Genomic DNA, 13,374 nt, shown 5'->3' with positions numbered 1-13,374 from the left:
GATAGAAAAGCAGGGCATTATGGATACAAGGTCATAAGCTGAGTTACCGTCTAGCTAAGGCTCAGACTATCAGACTCAAGTCTGTTATATCAGTCTACAAGGAGCTGACCGTCCGAAACGACGTCGGAAAAAGTTCTACTGCCCAACAACATTCAAAACCTCGCAAGTCTATGGCAACACTAGTCTAAGCCTAGACTAAGGCCAACCATACTTCAAATCAATATTATCATATACACCACAAGATATGGATATTCAATAATATCAAGAGACATACTGTCATAATCCAACACTTTCCCGAAATAAGGTCTAAGGCAGGGATTATAGAAATTTAGCATGCTCGACACCCGAACCCCTCCATACTCAAGCAAATCAATAAACAAATGCCTAAACATGCTCAATCTCACGATGGAAAGCCATAGCCTACCTGAAAGTCGACCACGCGTGCTCCAACTCACGGTACTGGAACTTTTCCCCTCCGAACGGTCTCCAAATGCTTCCCCACTAAAAAAAGGTTAATCACCTCGTCATTACGAATATCTTGACACTAAAATTATATTTTTCAGAGAGGGACCCAAAATCGGGTCTAAAATGGGGTTGTGGGGCCCACAGGTGGAATCTCGAAAACGAATATGTGAAAACGTCCCAAATACCTTACTAAACTAATACCCCAAAATTTAGTACAAACAGATGCCTCAAACATAGCAAATCAGCCACAACAATTAAAATGGGCAGCCCCTTGATCACCAATTTCTGGAAAAACGAGACCCTTTCAATCCAAACAGATTATACCACGACAATCCTTGCGAAAAACTCTACAAGTTAGCCTCAAGAATGACTCAAAACGGACCTAAGATGATCAATATCTCACATTTCAAAATTCAACAACAATTCAATCCGAGCATCACCCTAGCAGTGGCTAAAATCGATTCCTTACCTCAAACGAAGCCTCCCCTCGCGTTTCTGAGATCACCGCTAGATTCCCCACGAAATTCTCTTGAAGTTAGCCTTTTGAAGCACCTAATTTGGACTCAAAATGAAGGAGAAATCTTATATTGAAGTTGAGGGAAAAAAAAGGACGAAAATCGTCCTAAAATCTGGAAATTTCCAGATTTCCCTCCGCCGCGTTAAAATTCTACAACCCTTCAAACTTAAATTCCGATGTTTTGGACTCGTTCGGAGTCGGAAAAATACAAACCATATATGGAATCCGATTGGAAACGATATTTCGGACTCAACGGTGATGGCGGAATTTCCATTTGGAGATCGCTTCAATGAAAAGTGGGTCCCACACCCAGTATCGTTTTGAGCTAGATTCCACAACTGCCATCTAAAGCCTCAGGAAGTGAACAAAGGGTCGTTCTAGACCAAAATCGATATTCCGAAGCTAACCTAACTGTCAGAATTTTCATCTGAGCACGTCTTCCAAGAAGGTTGACCAAAGTTAACTTTTCAAGTTATACAAATCTCCAAAACAGGGAAACGACCTAAAACCCAAACGAACGACCAGGTGACCGAACAGTCAGTGCCAGCAAGTCATAAATGACTTGGGGTCGCTACAGGAATGCTCTAAACGATGCAATGAATGCTTTAATTTAAAAATGACCCGGAGGGTCATTACAATTTCAAAGTCAAAATCTTGTAAAGTGAAATCCGAAAATCAAATTGCTAAAGTTTGCAAGTTAATTCCCAAAGAAAATACCAAGAACTAAAAGTAAACAATAATATCTAACCCCTGAAAACGAGGTTTAAATACCCTATTTGTAGAAAAACATGTTCTAAACAGAAAGGAAACAAAATAAGGAAATAAACTTCAGGAACACAGCTTCAATCAACGACTCGACTTACGGACCATGGGTCGACCTACGGTCCGCAGGTCCCCTCCGTTGGTCAACACTTAGAACTTTTCGGCAAGGACTATAACTTTCACTCTCAGATAATCAACGATAGACGTGCATGACGGACTGTAGGTCGACCTACGATCCATGGGTCCTCTTCCGTGGCTCCACACTTAGGAGTTTTCAGCAGGTAATGGAACTTCAATTCTCTGAACCGGCCCGTGGTCGACCTACGGTCCGTTTGTTGCTTCGTAGTTCCACACTTGGTAAGAATTCCCTGAGGATCCATCCACGCCTACCCAACGACGGACCGTCAAATGACCTATGGTCCATAGACCACTTCCGTGGGTGGCACCTTCTGCATAATTTCAGTTGTGATCTCACTCAACCACGTCAAAGCCTATTTCCTAGCAAACATAAGACATAAAATATTATTTCTAATATATAATGGACCTAGACACACACAACTTTTAAGTGAAATGCATAAAAAAATACCGTAAACTCACGGTATATCAACACCCTCAACTTAAACATGTTGTTTGTCCTCAAGCGATACACTAAAATTCTTAATGACACTATTGTAGAAGTACACATACAAACTCAAGCAATCACATGACATTTTCAATCCATCTTATTACCATAGTGCAGATCTCTTCATTTAAACTCAACAAGCTAACTCATACAGATCAAAACATGACATAGATCGACCAACAGACATCACAACATACACCTTTTACAATCACCAAGGTATCAATTCTCTAACAATGTAACTAGTGCCCTCACTTCAAAAGAAGTCCTTTTTCACACACAATAGATATGCCTTTCATGTTTTGAGGATTCATTCAACACTCACAGTCAAAAGTGACTTCAAGTACCGTTAGAGCTCAATACCATAGGCTTTGCACTTATTTTCACTACTTAGACTCACTAAACTAGTTGCTAGGATAACTATAGGAATTTATTAGCTGGTAACTATTTTTGATTTCACGTATCAGGACATTACTTCCAGTTCAAGTGCCAACGATAGTGAGTAGTAATATAACCCAACTAGTGAGTTGGGGTTGAATCCCAAGGGATCAGTGCGTAATTGAGAATCAATAGAAAAGCAAATATGTCTTCAAGTAAATTATAGCTATAAACAATTAAGAAGAAAAACATGAAAAATTAAAGGGTTACAGAAGTGTCAAGTATCAAAAAGGGGTTTTGTAATCAATTATCAGTTAAAATGACAACTAAAAACGAAGATACAAATATAGAGACGAGATTCTTGGGATGTGATAGGATTATTGGCTACATTAAATAATCAAGTAATTGCTATTGATAGTAAATCACAGTAAATTGGTAACTAAGCTACACTATAGTGGGGGTAAACTTTTTCTCGAACAATTTACCCCGAATCAAATCAGTTTCCCTCTAACACCAATAAGTGGCAATGAAGACCAACTTTCGTCTTAGTCCATTCACTCACTCGAGCTGAATCTGTGGGAGAGGGTTTAGGATTCACTCTCTCGAGCTGAACCTACGACAACCCAATAACCACAGACCATCGATTCAGTTGTTTTGGTTTTCCGACCTCTCTTTCAAGCAAGCCAAAAACACGAAGTTAAAATTGTATTTGCAACTACAACTCTATTAAATTCAAACACAACCACTAAACAAAATTACCTTTAAACAGCGAAAAAGCAATCAATTCACAATACCTAGCAGTAAATTCAACCCATATTCACATAATCACACCCCAAGAATTGGGGTTTTAGCTAGACATAGTAAAGAGATAAAAATTGATACCGAAAAATATTTCCATCAAGGGGGTACGATTGATATGGTCCTTACACACATCTAAGAGGAAAATCTTTAATAGCCACTTCGAATTTCTTCAAAATGGGAATTTTCAAAATCTCCAAAGCTATGGCAAAAATGTCTCCAAAAATCAAGTTCTAAAACTGAGAAATTCTAAAATAAACTGATTGTATCCAAAAAAATTCTCTTTAGCTAAAAATTTAAACAAGTATTTATAGTTGTCAAAAAGTGTGCTGCGAAGGTCCAGTCGGCACAGTTAGTCTAGATCACCGATCCACTCGGCGATCCGCCCTTTGGTCTGGTTCATCGCCTTTCTGCATTGGCCTTCAACAAATTTGAGGTTTTGTATCTTTGGGCAATAAGGTACTGCATCGCGGAACCATTCGGCGACTACTCATTTCTATCGCCGACTTGATTTTCTCCTTCAGGGCTTGGCACACTAGAACATTAGGTGAGACCAAGGCCATTCAGTGACTTGCCCAATGGTTTAGGCGATCCTCAGGACTTCTTTTCTTCGTTCATTCAGTTGCCTTGTTCCTTTTTGCTCAATAGTGTTCATGCTTTGTCCCTAAGTTCAAATACCGAAAATTCAAGGATTTATATCAGTTATTGAGATAAAATGTGCATTTGAGGACACTAAATCTATTAAAATTAAGCCCTAAATGAGTCCATGGGATGGGGTTCATTAGTATGAGGCTCGTTGACATCGTTGAGGTTTTCGATGTCATTTTGATGGCCTACTTGGCTTTCATTGCTACCATTCACACTCATACTTCCTGTTTTATTACACAAATAAGCAAAACAAAACTGAAAATTAAGTTAGTAGAACTATAACAAACAAGAGCAAAATTAAACTTAACTAAAATTTTTAAATAACACCACTCCCTGGCAGCGGCGCCATTTTGATTTCACGTATTAGGACACTACTTCCAGTTCAAGAGCTTACGATCGTGAGTAGTAATATAACCTAACTAGTAAGTTGGGGTCGAGTCCTAAGGGAGCGGTTCGTAATTTAGAATCAATAGAAAAGCATAAATGTGTTCAACTCTATTATAGTTGTAAACATTTATGAAAAAAACCTTGATAAATGACAAGGTGACACAAGTGTCAAGTATCAATTAATTATCAATTAAAACGACAACTAAAAACAAAGATACAAATATGGAGATGGGATTCTTGGGATGTGATTGGATTATGAGCTAAAGTAAACAACCGGGTAATTGCTATTGATAGTAAATCACTGTAAATTTGTAACTAAGCTAGACTATATTGGGGGTAAACTTTCTCTCGAACAATTTTCCCCGAATCAAATCGACTTCTCTCGAAGACCAATAAGAGGAAATGAAGCACAGCGTTCGCCTTAGTCCATTCACTCTCTTGAGCTGAATGTGTGTGAGAGGGTTTAGAATTCACTCTCTCGAGCTGAACCTATGACAAGCCAATAACCATAAACCATCGATCAGTAATTTTGGTTTTACGACCTCTCTCTCAAGCAAGTCAAAAACACTAAGTTAAAACTGTATTTGCAACTACAACTCCATTAAATTCAAACACAACCACTAAACGAAATCACCTTTAAATAGCGAATAAAAAATCAATTAGCAATACCCACCAGTAAATTCAACCCATATTCACATAATCACATCCCACGAATTGAGGTTTTAACTAGACATAGTAAAGAGATAAAAATCGATACGGAAAAATGTTTCCATCCTATGGGTACGATTGATATGGTCTTTACACACGTCTAAGATGAAAAATCTTTAATACCCACTTCAAATTTCTTCTAAATGGGATTTTTCAAAATCTGCAAAGCTAAGGCTAAAATGTGTCCAAAAACCAAGTTCTTAAACTTAATAATTCTATAATAAAATGATTGCATCCCAAAAAAATCTCTTTAGCTAAAACTTTAAACAAGTATTTATAGTTGTCAAAAAGTGTGTTGCGAAGGTCCACTCGGCGCAGTTAGTCGGGATCGCCGATCCACTCGACAATCCTCCCTTTGGTCTGGTTCATCGCCTTTTTGCATTGGCCTTTAATAAATTTGAGGTTTTGTAACTTTGGGAGATAAGGCACTGCATCGCGGAACTATTTGGCGACTTACCGACTACTCCTTTCTATCACCGACTTGATTTTCTCCTTCAGGACTTAGCACAATGGAACATTAGGTGAGGCCAAGGTCATTCCGCGACTCGCCCAATGGTTAAGGCGATCCTCAAGGCTTCTTTTCTTCCTTCTTTCAGCTACCTTGTTCCTCTTTGCTTAATAATGTCCATGCTTTCTCCCTAAATTCAAATACCTGAAATTCAAGGATTTATATCAGTTATTGAGACAAAATTTGCATTCAAGGACACTAAATCTATTAAAATTAAGCGTTAAATTAGTCCAAATCGTGGACTCATCAACAACGTAGGCTCATGGGCATGTGTTGTACATTTGGGTACCTCTTTTCTCAACCTACTTTTTCTTTCACTTTATTTTTCTTTATTTCTTTCAGCACTTTTTTTATTCATCTTTGGCTTCTTTTGCACAAAGTCACATCTTTTTCTTCTATGTTTCTATTTCAACACAAAACTCTTTGCATATCCTTTTTCTTTCGGTTTCCTTTTTCACTGCCACCCTCAACTTATGTGTTTAGCATGAGTTGAGGTTCACAATATCTAATGTTACACCAGGGCCAAGATCAAGGAAACTTTTGAATTAGCCATCCTCAACTTAGGCTTTTGGCCTAAGTCAAGGTGCACATGTCCATGGAGGGATCGTGGCCAAAACTATTATTTTAGGGAAGGTGAGTGATTAACGTTTCAAGGAAACTTCATCCAATTATAACTGTCATAGATCGCTATTTAATATAAAACCCAACTAACTGAGTTGGCGTCGAATCTCACAGGGAGTGGTACGTGTTTGAGATTCAATAGGAAAGTGTGAACATGATCAAATCACTTATAGGAATAGAAAATATTGAATAAAGACATCATTCAAATTAGGGGGTGACATGAATGTCAAATCGGGGTTTTGGTTTGGAATTATCAACTACTAATTGTGGCAAACAATGCGAAATAACAATAATGAGACGGGTTCTTGGGATGTGATTCGATTATAGGTTAATATATAGACAAATGGGTAATTGCAACTATTAGAAATTAGCTAGATATTAGTGAGTAAGCTAGACTATTGAGTAGGTAAACTATCTCTCCAACAATTTACCCCGAATCTAGTTGATTTCTCTCGAACATCAACAAGCATGCAAAATAAGAACAGCCCACACCTTTGCCCTTTCACTCTCTCAGAATGAATGTGTGGAATTGGGTTTATGATTCACTCTCTTCAGCTAAACCCATGTCAACCCAATACCCACAAACCATCAATGAATAATTTTAGTTTTAAAACCTCTCTCTCGAGCAAGCCAAAAACACAATGGTAGAACTGCATTTGTAACTACAATTCTTAAATTAAACCACAATTAATGAGTGAATTCACTTCTAAATAGCATTTAAACTAACAATTAGCAATACCCATAAACTAAATAAGCCCATATTCATATAATCACACCCCAACAATTAAGTTTTAGCTAGACAACATAAAAAGGTTAAAAACCATTACAAAATTGATTATGCATCAACTGGGTAAGTGTGGATTCATCCTTACAATGCTCTATTTCGAAGAATCTCAAAGACCCACTTCAAATTTCTCGAAAGTGAAAACCCTCAATTCTTCAAACCTTACGAAAAACTAGAGAAAACTTGTCTCCAAAGCTAAAAACTTAATAAAACATTGTTCTAAAGCGTAATTAATACTAAGCTAAATGTTCAGAAATATATTATAGTTGCCAAAAATGTGGTGCAAAGAGTCACTCGGCGAAGTAAGTCGGTGTCACGGAACCACTCGACGAGCCGCCCTTTGGTGATTTGCATTGCCCTTTTCCCTTGGCATTCAGCAACCTCAAGGTCTGTAACTTTGGGCGATCTAACTTTGCATCCAGGAACCACTCGGCGATCCGCCAATTGCTCCTTTCTCTCGCCAACTTGGTTCTTTCCATCAGGGCTTGGCACACTCGAACTTTAGGCGGTCAAGTAGCCATTCGGTGACTCGCCAAATGGACTTGGCGATCACCAGACTTGCCTTTCTTCATTCTTTCAGCCGATTTTGTTCCTTTTTGCAAATTAGTGTCCTTGCTTTGTTCCTTAATCCATATACCTGGAAATCAAGGGTTTTACATCAGTTATTGGCACACAATAAGCATTTGAGGACACTAAACCTATATAAATAATGCCCTAAAATAGTCCAAATCTCGAACTCATCAACACCCCCGACTTAAACTTTTGCTTGTCCTCAAGTAAAAATCAAGTTCAACACTTCATAAGGATGTCTCAAACAGTGCTACACAAGACTTAATTATGAATGCACACAACAAGACTCAACTTACTCATGCAAGGACCAATTGTGCACTCAAAGATTCAAGTGGTGACTCACCATTATTAAAGATTCTCAAGTTCACAATAGTTGCTTCAAATGCAAGTTCAATCTTAACAAAGGCACTCGAATGCCCTCACAACAAAGATGATTCCATATTCTCACACAATTGTTCAACATTTTATAGCTCCAGAATCACATACAACTCTCACACTCACAAAGATGAACACATGTATGACTTCACCCATAGGTTTGCCATTATTTTGCAATTAACATTTGTTTCAGCTCACTCAAGATAAAGAAGGTCTTCTCAAGGCTTGTAACAGGGCTGAGTGTAAAGGTATGGTCATTTAAGCTCAGTGGCTGCTATCCTCATGAAATGTGGTATGAACATCACTTTCTTCCCTTTCATTAAACATTCTCACTCATGCTCAAAATTCACCCCATTATTCACATCTCATTGAATACTGGAAACCCCATTTCTTTTGTAACTTTCACAACTTTATTACACAACTTTTTCATTTTTTTTCGTTTCTTTCTTCTTTTCTTTTTCTTTTTTTTTTGTATGGAGGGGTTCCATATTTTTCAACTCCATGGATAAAGGGGGACTTCTTCACACTTCTTGATTTTCCTCCTCTTTTCACCACACCCCCATATTAGGATTTTGGCCTAAGTTGGCTATTCCAACACACCACACTTCATGAGGATTATAGGTAAATGAATAAAGAGAGGTTACAATTTCATCAAGTTTTTTCCAAGAAAAGGGCAAGGCTCAAAAGGGTTCAACAAAGTTCACACACTCACAAGGTTGGCCATAAAAAGAGGTACATTGTCAAATTGTTTCACCCTTCAAAATTGTTGCCTAATATCATTTCAAGAGATTGCATCACTTAGTCAACTGGACCAACGGGGTAAATTCTAGGTGTCATCACTCAAGGTTCACGGTAATCTCATCACACAAGGCATTGGCACCAATATCAAACAAGACTCCATACTTTCGCTAGTGTAAAATATTCATCAGAAGAGATTCATTCGATAATCGGCTAGTTACAACGAGATGCACAAAGCTCACACATTGTCTATGCAACTTCATTTATCCTCATTGTAGCCGCACATTCATTTTTGTTCGATAAAGAGAACTATTCAAGTTATATGTATTGATCATGATCGATACTCAAATTTTCATAAGAACAGCCATAATCAGTCACAAGAGGTGGAATTTTTTTTCAGAAGGGTCAAAAACCATTTGAATTCCAAAGAAGGAGCCATAAGCTCAAAAATCCGCAAAATAGAAATCAACAACACAATTTACAGCCCAAAACCCCAATATATACAAAAAAAGTAGTCACAAGAGGTAAGTATGGAAATACCTCACTCCACCACAAACAAAAACATGCAGTTGTCCTGAAATACAACAGAATAAAATTAACAAGTCAATAAAAATGACAGAGAGGGAGGTAAAAAATAAGTTTTGGCTACACAGTCGCTCCATCTGTCAGGGCATCAGTGCCCGGTGCAATGCCAGAACTACTAGCTCCACTAGGGCCTACCATGGATGTCTCTGTCAATGATGCCTAAATCACCGGCCGTACAATCGTCTCCTCTAAGTCTGGCAGGTCTCCATAGATGGTCTTCTCTGTCACCTCTCTCTGCTCCTCGCCTGTCTCCGCCTCTGACTCATCAGCTGCCACATGATCCATCGGTACATCTTCGGTGGTGGCTAGATCAATAGCTGGAGCATCCATATCATCAGCTCCCTCCAGTATTAAAGTGAAGTCTTTGTACTTCAAGTAGTCCACATTTTTTCTCAGATCAACAACCTCAGCTTTCAAAGTCGTAACCTCTGAAGTATCCCCCTATTGACTCTCAGAAGTCCTTACACTCGCTGTGAGAGTGTCAACAGATGCTCGGAGGGGTGTCAATGCATCTAGGATGGTTCGCTCAATCATCCACGGTACCTCAGCCTCTAACCGGGTAGCCCGTACATCAGTAGAATGGGCCAAATTCCCCATTTTCAAGATCATGGCCTGAGTTATGTGGGTGGGCTGGGAAGTTGTAGAAGCACCAGGAGTCTTGGAGGAAGTGGAAGTACCTGAAGGCCCGGAGGAAGGAGTAGGCAAAAATGGCTCTATAGGTATAGAAGCAACATCCACCGATGGGAATGCATCCACCGGAGCTGCTCTCCTCATATATGCCTCTTCCCAAGTGTACTTGTCCTCTATACATTGGATGTTTGTGGAGGATGTAGGGGTAACCTCGATGTCCCTGTTCTTATCACGAGGAACTCCTGCTCGCTGGCATAGCTCTATGATTAAGATCGGAAAGGGAAGGGACGCCTGGTGCTGCTTGGCCCTCATGACCATCTCCTGCTAAATAATAAGTCCCAAGTTGAAGCGTTTCTTTGCTTTGATCGATCCGAGACAAGTTGCCTTTGTATGACGGAGGATGGACTCATTCTTTTAAGGCATGATGGAGCTGCTAATGAATCCAAACAAGTATTGTGCAGCTACCTTAAAGTCCTTCTTCTATATCTTATCTCCAGCCTCAATCCACCTCGGGGTGGTATCAGAAATAAGTGGGGCAAGCCATCCTTTTAGGTAATTGAGGAAACAAAAAAATCACAATATAGCAGTTGCAAAAAGACTAGCCAAGCCAATCGACGAGCAAAGTCAGGCTCACCGAGCAAAGTCAAGCTCACCGAAAGATCCAGAAAACAAATATTCCAAAATAAGCACAAGTTGGCAATGCCGTGGGAAATTCGGTGGATCACCGAAACCATTTGGTGAATAAGAAGTAGCTCGCCGAATGTTATAGAACAATTTAAGGGATTTGGGAAGGAGAAGTGCGATCAAAAAGTACTTTCGGTGAGTCGCTGAGTAAACTCGGCAAGCACAAGCATATTTTCGAAAGTTACAGAACTCAAACTCACAATTTAAGTGATTAAAAGTGATCTAGGGGACGTTTGGTGAACCGTTAAATCACTCGACAAGTTCGACCCAGCTTACCGAATAGCCCAACATGCCAGATCTCTACCTGCACTTCAAGATCATGCTCGCAGCCAATGAAAACAAAATTAAACACCCACAACATGAAGTTAACTGAAGACCCATAAGATATATGCCCTCGGGGTACTCAGATTTCCTAAATTTTGCCAAAATTGGCTAATTGAAGCCTTTTGCACTTAAGAATGAAGTCAACCACTCTATCAATGGGAAAAATTCGACAATTAGCACAATTTGGGGAAAATTTCGACAATTAGCACAATTCGACATTTGCATTTGATTTCAACCAATTATAGAGCGGGGTTCATCAAACCAACCTTAAATGCCGAAAATTTGAAAATCTAGGAACGAATGTAATCCAAATGTCCACCTGAAATAAAAGTCACACACAATAGGAAAACTAAAAGTACGAAAACAAAACTATGATCGGTTGTGAGAGCACAAAAGTTAAAAAATATAAAAGTGGAGGGAATTTTGAATTTGCAATGGTTTGGCCTGTAAACACTCTTTAGTTCGCGCGCTAGTCGGTGACTACGACTTACGCCACTGACCCACTTGGCGATGCACCGAGTGGTACTTCAGCCCGCGGACGATTATAAAACCTCTTACAATATAGGTGGTTCCAAAAGCGGTCTAAGTCGGGCTCGCTGACCTGTTCGGCGAGTCACCAATTGGACCTTTGGCTCGCTTAGCAGCCATTCTCCCAAAATTTCAAATTTTCAACCTGCACATTCAACATCTATTATTCAAAAAACATTTATAAAAGAATTAAAGCATGGGTTACCTCCTAAGAAGCACCTTATATAACGTTGTGGCACGACGTGGATACGCTTTCAAGGTTTATTTTCAGGTTAGCCAAGGTATCACTTGGTAGACCCCCTTTTGGCCTTGGGTTCAAATGAGATGAAATTTGACCCATTTGCATTTCCAATTGATTAGACACTGAGAGGTGACCATCTGACTAAGTGTGGACCCGTCTTCTTTCATTTCTTTTAAGACTTTTGTCCGACCCTTCCACCTTATTGAAAATGAATGCAAGCATGTCTTCTGTATGGAAGTTTTGGGGGTAAACCCTTTACTCCTTAGGCTTTCGACGTTCATGGGGTGGGACATATCTTTCCTTGACACAATCCCTTTCCTTCCCATTAGCACTATGGTCGTGCAATTCTGTGTCACAGTCTTTCCATTCATGATCCCTTTCTCTATTCAAACTTGTACTCCCACCCGACCTTGTATCGCTCGGATGGAAACCTCCTCCCTGATTTGCAAGAAAATTCACTTCCATTTAATATAGAGCCTCAAAGTGTGCCTCCTCGAGGATTGCTCCACCAATACCAATAACAATAAAACTCTTCAACCCACTACCCATAACATTTTTCGACAAGATATTAAGATCAGTCATCATTTTTGCCATATTTTGCTCTCTCTCTTGGTCTTTCTCGATCTCCTCTTTTGTCATTCTAAGGGTGAGAGGAGACACTTAGTCCTCTCGAGTGTACCATGATCTGTTAATCTTGGTCATGCCATTAAGTATATTAGATGCCATTTCGAACGGTTGTTGCATTTTACCCCTAGAAAAAGATGATCAACAACACATTTGTTTACCGAGTCAACACTCTTATAGAAGTGTTGTAACAACACGTCATTTGGAAGCTCGTGAGTCGGACATTAAAGTACCAACTTCTGAAATCTTAGCCACGTCTCATGGATTGGTTCACCCTCCAAGTATTTGAAACCTTTAATACTATCTCTTAATGTCATCATCCTTGAAGGAAGAAAGAACCTTAGAAAGATAGCCACGGTAAGTTCATCCAAGTAGTAATGGAATTCTGAGATAGATCACCCAACAAGTTGGTAGCTTCCTCCATCAATGAAAATGGGAACAACTGGAGACTGACTTATTCTTGAGAGATGTTCTTGAATGAGAACGGACAACATACGTCTAAAAACTTCTGAAAAAGCTCATGGGGATCCTCATGATCTAGCCCTCCATATGATCCTTTCATTTGAAAGAGTTGTAGCATTATGCTAGTGACATTGAAGACAACATTCCCCTCAACAAGAGGTAGAGTATAACACCAACACCACCCAATTGAATCGGGTCATTAACATCATTCAGATTTCTGATATCATTTTGGTGGCCAATTTGGCTACCGTTACTGCCGTTCACTCTTATCTCTTCTTATGTTCAAACACAACTAACACAAACCCAAAACAAAGTAACTTGATTCAACCACAACACAAAAAGATCAAGATTCAAACTTCAATAACATAATTATAAACACCACTCCCTGGAAGCAGTGCAATTTTTTCTAAACGCAGAA

The 13,374-nt window shown here is 39.3% G+C and overlaps 1 long non-coding RNA gene across 1 annotated transcript in view; it reads right to left on the bottom strand.

The window, feature by feature from the left end:
* The window catches only part of LOC125850978 (uncharacterized), an 8,382-nt gene extending 7,322 nt beyond the window's left edge, over positions 1–1,060 (bottom strand). The window contains exons 1-2 of the long non-coding RNA XR_007444866.1: positions 935–1,060; positions 425–501 (exon numbers count right to left, since the gene is read on the bottom strand). This is a non-coding gene — a long non-coding RNA (uncharacterized LOC125850978). The remainder of the gene's footprint in view (positions 1–424; positions 502–934) is intronic.
* Between the last annotated feature and the right edge of the window lie 12,314 nt (positions 1,061–13,374).

Source organism: Solanum stenotomum, chromosome 1, assembly GCF_019186545.1.
Source record: "Solanum stenotomum isolate F172 chromosome 1, ASM1918654v1, whole genome shotgun sequence".
Taxonomy (NCBI): Eukaryota; Viridiplantae; Streptophyta; class Magnoliopsida; order Solanales; family Solanaceae; genus Solanum; species Solanum stenotomum.
This window is presented reverse-complemented; position numbering and strand designations above follow the sequence as displayed.